Source organism: Trachypithecus francoisi, unplaced genomic scaffold, assembly GCF_009764315.1.
Source record: "Trachypithecus francoisi isolate TF-2019V2 unplaced genomic scaffold, Tfra_2.0 Lachesis_group2, whole genome shotgun sequence".
NCBI classification, from domain to species: domain Eukaryota; kingdom Metazoa; phylum Chordata; class Mammalia; order Primates; family Cercopithecidae; genus Trachypithecus; species Trachypithecus francoisi.
This window is the reverse complement of record NW_022681465.1, coordinates 4922487-4929988: the sequence shown is the minus strand read 5'-3', so window position 1 is coordinate 4929988 and position 7502 is coordinate 4922487.

The window sequence follows — 7502 nt, the reverse complement described above, 5'->3', positions numbered from 1 at the left end:
TTCTATTGTTAGTTATTTTTTCAAAGACTGTTGATCTGAGGTTCGTAGAATCTACAGATGTGGAACCTGAGGATACTGAAGGCCAACTTTATACAGTATAAAATTCTATAAAAAACTTTGTGAAACTACTAAAGTAGATTTTGTTTAATCCCTTGATACCACAATGTGATGAACTCTATTAATCTCCTAAAGTTAAATTATTCTCCAGTCAATATGGACTTCTGGGTTGATAGAATTTTCCCCCTCAGAGCATTGTTTTGGCAGATTTTGTTGGGAGTGAGATGCCTGCTCTCAATTTAACAGTGGTTCCATTGTTGGTATTTTTATTTTCTCTCCTGCAGAACCACCATACACAGTTGTTCATGTTATATACTTTACAAACTAAAAAGTGCCATTACAAAACTGTCCATGTGCAGTGCACAGCCAGTGAAGCTATGAGCAAAAGACTTTTAGCTTTCAGGTTTTCTAAAACACATTTATTTCCATTGATTCTAGTCAGCATATGACGTACACGTGGAATCTGGATTCTCATGTCTCTTTTATTCTGGAAACGCTTTAGCCATTAGCCATCGCCGGTTTCAATATTGGCTTTCTGTCACTCTTTCCTTCTCTCTTCTGGAGATCCTGTTTAGACATGTCCTTATTTCTGTCAATCTGCCCTACATATTTCTTAACTACTTCTCCTATTTTGTTTCAAAATCTTTTTATCTAATTAGATTCTATATCTGTTTATTGTTTTTCATCTTGTTTTTATTTTATTTTTTCACTCTGGGCTTAATCCTTAAAAAATTCTTTTTAGTACAACTATCTAATGTATTAACTATTTATTTGTAGCCAGCATATAGTTTCTCCCATCTGTTGTTAATTTCCATTTTAATGACTATTTTTAACTTTAAGTTTTGTTTATATTTTTGGAAGTATTTTTTATTTAAGTAAACTTGTTGATTCTAGCATGGTTTTAGAGTTTCAGAGAAATTGCAAAGATAACAGAGTTCTCTTATACTCTGCACCTGGTTTCCTTTATTGTTAGTGAATATTTCAGGTTAGTATTATACATGTGTCACAACTAATAAAGCAAAATAATACATTATTATTAACTAAATCCTTTACTTTATTAATATCTCCTTAGTTTCACCTACTCTTCTTTTTTATTCTAGAATCTCACTCAGGATATCATGTTACATTTAATCATTGAGGCACCTTGGTCTTTTCTTGGCTGTAAGTGTTTTAATTGAATATCCCAAAAACTTTATTAGGAAAAACTGGGACAAGCTCTTTTTTACTAACAGAAAAGCTGAGATCCTTTTTTTATATCTGTAGAACCCATACTGAATTTTTGTCTTCATGTGCACATGCTCTATAGGGAACTGTTAGATGAAAGTTGCTCGAGTGGCTTCCTGACTTGCTGAAATGGTGTAAAAAGGTATCTAAGTAGTGATCGTATCAACTGCTGGCATCAACCTGTTGTAGAATATACATTTTTTTCTTTTTCGAGATGGAGTCTCATTTTGTAGCCCAGGCTGCAGTGCAGTGGCACAATCCTGGCTCACCACAAACTCTGCCTCTTGGGTTCAAACAATTCTCCTGCCTCAGCCTCCTGAATAGCTGGGATTACAGGCATGTGCCATCATGCCTGGTATTTTTAGTAGAGATGGAGTTTCACCATGTTGGCCAGGCTGGTCTTGAACTCTTGACTTCAAGTGATCCGCCCATGTCAGCCTCCCAAAGTGCTGAGATTACAGGTGTGAGCCACCACGCCTGGCCAGAATATACTTTTAATTAATAATTTTAATCTTGATGCTTCTACTTTACTTTTTTTTTTTTTTTTTTTTTGAGACAGAGTCTCACCTTCTTACCCAGGCTGGAGTTTTAATTGTTTTAATGTAATAAAGTTTTCAAAAATCCATTTGGAAAGCAAGGAAGAATGCAGTAGAAAAATGGCAAAAGATCTTAACAAGAACTTCATATACCCTAAATCTAAATAAATATAATGAAATAAATATTAAACATGCTAACATTTATTCACAATGAAAAATGTAAGTCTACTTGGTGTCAATCAAATATATAGCACAATTGACTGATCAAGAGAACAGTAAGATGCTAACTCTCTTAGGTAACAGAATTATCAGTGGTGCACAAGCTTAAGAGGATTCTATGACAATGCTGGTGGCAGCAGATGCTGTTGCTGCCCCACCCACATCTCCTCTGTACCATAATGTCAAAGCAGACTAGTCTGACTTCCAGCTGCTGAGCACCGGCTTCTCTTCCACCAAGGGCTCACTCTGCCCCAGGCTGCTCATTCAGAGAACATAGGAGGTGGAGAAAATCACACCCACCCTCTAACCAATAACTTACTGGAGTTGGTGGTGGACACCTCAGTGCCCAGCCTTCTCTGGGGTGTATACACTGAGGTATATGCTTCATTCTCACTCTCAGGGTTCCTCGCTTGGTGGCTGGCTCAAACACTTACTACTTTTCTTTGCTTCTCTTCTGATGTTTCCCATCATCTGTTGACAGAGAAACTATTTGCCTTTGAATTTTTATGTCAGGGTCTGTTTTTTGGGGGAACCTAAACTGAAACACTGATATTTGTGTAACTGTGAACAGCTTACAAGGGGCTTTCCATTCATGATGTCAGCCTTATGACGTGCATAGGAGGAGTTACCGTGTGAATTTTACATCTACGTTGAGGTTCAGAGAGATTGAGCGATGTGCTCATGTTGGCAAAGCTAATTGAGGAGCAAATACTAAAACCAGTGCTCTTGAGTACCATCTCCTTTCCTCATCTCCAAATTTGCCAGTCAAGTAGAGAGAGTCAGTACACAATTCTCAGTTAGAAGGGATAAAAACTGAAACAGTTTTGTAACTAGTCACATACATGAAAGCTACTTGCCTCTACTTTAAGAATTTTTCGTTTTAAGGAGAGTAGCCAGGCACAGTTTGCCAACAGAAGTTATAGTAGGAGAGAAGGTTTAAAGCATAATCTTTGAAACTCAGATTTACCCACAAGTAGATCAAAGTTATGTAATGAACACATTTTCTTTGCAAGAAAGAAAAACCTCCCTAAGGTACAGAGAACTGGGCAAGATCCTGCATGAGGCCAGTAAGTGCTAGGCTGATTGATCTGCTAAACTCAGTTCTACACCTGGCTTGTTCTCTGAAAACAGGGCTCTTAGTTCATGTTGGCACAGGGCTACTTGACAAAGTTGGACCCAAATGTTGTGCTCTCATTTGATAATTACATTCCAGCCTTATTTTTGGCAAGTTTTTAACATGGAAAACTATGTAAAACATACACAATATAAAGTAACAAAAGTAAAATCATGAAGTTTAACTCAAAAATACGTGAACTAAGAACTCTTGAGGTATGAAAATATATTTTATGGAGAATTTCTTGGAAAAGGGGCAGAATGTGAAAAACAAACAAAAATACAGCAGGTGCGTGTACATATCTATCCACGCACGCACTTAAGCCCAGGATGAAGAGAGACCAGAATTAGCAAACCTGCTTGCATTTCCAAGTCCTTATTGAGATTATAGCCACCAAAGAAATATTTTATAAGAAATTCATGTTGGAAAGAATAAAATGAATATGCTTGCAGCCAAGAGAATACTTCTCAACATGTGAAAGTCATATACAACCTGCATCCATGAAGCCAATGAAATCTATGATCCCATGTTGGCCAGGGGGCCCAGTGCCACCACTACGTTGCTGATGGAATCAAAACAAGAATGAAGGTTTTCTATTTGGAAGGTTGTGGAAACATTCTGGGTGTCAGGCTTCAGATGGCATAGGAGCCACGTGTGGCCAGAGGGGTGACTAAAGGAGCCAGCAGTCTGTGGGGGTGCTTGGAGCACTCCAGGCTGTCTACCTGAACCCTACAAATCAATCTTACCCAGGACCTTGGGCAGAACTCTTCCTCTTCCATACTACGATGCTTTCAGATGCAAACTTAGTCCTGGTCACTGGGCCATCTGGGATAGTCACAGAACTTAATGCATTTATGTAAAACAAGAACTGTCGTTTGTAATATTGTAAGCATATCCTTTTTAAAAAAAAATCCGGAATACTTGTGAATCTTTTGCTTTTCCTACATGCTTTATGGGGCATTACAGGATAGAGATCATTTCAGTCTAGAATGTCTGAAGCACTGTCAGCTGGCCCTGGATGTCTGTTTGTGGGAACCATGGTTTATATCTTGGAAGAGCCATTTAACCTCCTGAGAATTAATTGTCCAAATAAAGATTGTCAACCGTTCATTTGTTATACAGAATGACTTTTGAGGCCCACCATTTTTCTCTTAACAACCCAACATTTTATTATTGATGTAATACATATTCATACTTATAGACCCAGTTTACTTACTTAAATTGCTATGTAATATTCCAATCTATGAATATGGATTATTTACCTGTATAACCTTTCCAATGACTATAGTAGGGTGGAAGTGGAAGTGGCACCACTCACCATCACCCCTAGTAATCCACTAGCAAAACTTTTGCTCCCTGTTCTGCGACATTATGTTCTGCTGGCCTAGAGGTCTTGGTTCCAGAGTGAGGAATGCTGCCACCAGGAGACACAACAATGATTCCATTAAACTGGAAGTTAAGGTTGCCACCTGGACACTTTGGGCTCCTCCTGACTCTAAGTCAATAGGCTAAGAAGAGAGTTACAGTGTTGGCTGAGGTGACTGATTCAGACTATCAAGATGAAGTCAGTCTACTACTCCACAACAGAGGTAAGGAAGAGTATGCATGGAATAGAGGAGAGACGCTTCAGGAATGAAGGTTTGGGTCACCCCACCAGGTAAAAAACCACTGCCTGCTGAGGTGCTTGCTGAAGGAAAAGGGAATACAGAATGGGTAATAGAAGAAGGTAGTCATCAATACCAGCTATGACTGCATGACCAGTTGCAGAAACGGGGACTGTAATTGTCATGAGTGCTTCTTCCTTATTTTGTTAAGAACCTGTTTGTGTGTGTATAAATGTACACTAAAAAATCTTTATTTCTTTTTTCCTTTATTATGTGACATAAGATTTATTGACTCATATCAGAATTTAAGTGTTGTTAACTTTATGTAATAGCATTTAGGTTAAGGATTAATGTGCTTCTGTTGTATGAAGGATAGCTGTATTATGTTAGATGTAATTATGACTTTATTATTGTCTTCATTGAAGATTATGTCTGATTTCAGGAGATGTGTACGGGTTCAAGTTGACAAGGGGTGGACTTGTGATGGTTAATATTGAGTGTTAACTTGATTGGATTGAAGGATGTAAAGTATTGTTCCTGGGTGTGTCTGTGAGGGTGCTGCCAAAGGAGATTCACATTTGAGTCAGTGGCCTGGGAGAGGCAGACCCACCCTCAGTCTGTGTGGGCACCATCTAATCAGCTGCCAGTGTGGCTAGAATAAGGCAGGCAGAAGGAGGTGGAAGGAGCTGATTTGCTGAGTCTTCCAGCCTTCATCTTTCTCCCATGCTGGATGCTTTCTGCCCTCAAACATCAGACTCCACGTTCTTCGACTTTTAGACACTTGGACCTACACCAGTGGTTTGCCAGGGACTCCAGGGTCTTCAGCCATAGGCTGAAGGCTGCCCTGTTGGCTTCCCTACTTTTGAGGTTTTGGGACTCAGACTGGCTTCCCTGCTCCTCAGCATGCAGATGGCCTGTCGTGGGACTTCACCTTGTGATCATGTGAGTCAATTCTCCTAATGAACTCCTCTTTCTATAAACATATATCCTGTTAGTTCTGCCCCTTTAGAGAATGCTAATATACCGTTTTGGGGAATTATCAACCCAGCATCTGGGATTGCAAAACCACAATATCTGATACCTAATATGTGCTAGTCTGTCAGGAAACACTGGTGGAGTTTTTCTTTGGGGTACTATTTATTCTTTATTTACAGTGTTTATAAATTCAACTGGAATTAACTTCTCTTATTAAAACTTTATAAATATATTAGTTTCATTTTTAAAAAAAAGAAAAAACCTATCAAAGCATTTGGAAACCTATTTCCACTTCCTCTTTGGGCTCCTTTGAGGTAACTGGCATAATGGTAAAGTGAGGAAATGAATGTGAAGGTCAAGTTCATGAGCTAAGGTCCTGTGCTGTGTATAGAGAGACAATGAGGAAGAGATAAGACTTTCATTTGCCTTTGAAATTCTGAGTTGCTAGTTACAGAAACTAATGTAAATCGCATAATAATTTTGACTCAATATCCACATTTGTACCTGAGAATAATTCCTTTCTTGACCATTTTACACTTATGACTGTGAAAATCACGTAAGATGACTTAGGCCAAACCGTATAACAGCACAAAAAGTTAAGTAATTTAATATTATGCTATTGATAGTTACAATCTTCCCTAGAACTGTATACCTTTATAGCATCATTTTTCTAGTAATTTAGAAGACCTTATTAGTAATAGGGGAAAAGTATTAAAGGAATTAGGGGAAGGGAAGGTGGAAGGGAAAAGAGGGAGAAGGCAGGAAAGGGCTCTTTCCACACTGTTGGTATCTCATCCACCAGCTGTCTTTACTCTAGAGTTCAAATACGGTTTTAGAAAGCCGTAGGTAATAATAGTTTTTACTGAAACAAAATTAATTACAGGTAGTGAGGGTGAAGCTGGTTTTGAGGGAGCTCCCGGATTATAGTCCCAGGGACCATAAGTAGAAAATCAGCAGGGTTTGGTTAATATCTGACTATCAGAGAAAGACACGGCTTTCCTCTGTACTCATACCCAACACTTGTGTGACGAGATGTGTGTGTGTGTGTGTATGTGTTTTCCCCGACACCAACCCATTCCTCAACTTTCCAGAAACCAACTGGATGTTCTACAACCAAATTCAGTTCTGACATTCTCTCTCTGGAGTTGATGTTGGATCCCATAAGATAAAGGCTCTGCCCACGTCACATGCCAATCACAATCCATGTTGTCCCTAGAGCTGCTCTCCTTTCTTCTGACCAACTGTCTATAAACCAGAAGTTCCTATGACCCCCTCCTTGGGCTTGATCATTTGCTTTAATGGCAAACAGAACTCAGGGAAAAACTCACATTGCTGATTTATTAGAAAGAATATGATCAAGAATACAGAAGAACAGCCAGATGAAAAGGTGCATAGGGCAATGTCTGGAAGAGACCTAAGCACGGAAACTTCTGTCTCCATGGAGTTGGGATGCCCTACCCCCTTGGCATAAAGATGCATTCTCCAACACAGAAGCTCTCTAAACACTCCAGTTCAAAGATTTGTATGGAGTCTTCACCATATAGGTATGATCAATTATTAACTCAGTCTCCAGTCCCTCTCCATTTCTCACAGGATAGGGGTGTGGGACTGAAAGTTCCAAGCTTTTAGCCATGGCTCACTATTTCTGGTGACCAGCCCCCATCCAGGAACACACCAAACCATAGGAACAATAGATGCTCCTATTGCTAGAAAATTCTATGGGATTAGGGGCTATATGTCAAGAACTTTGGTCAATGAACAAATATTCGAACA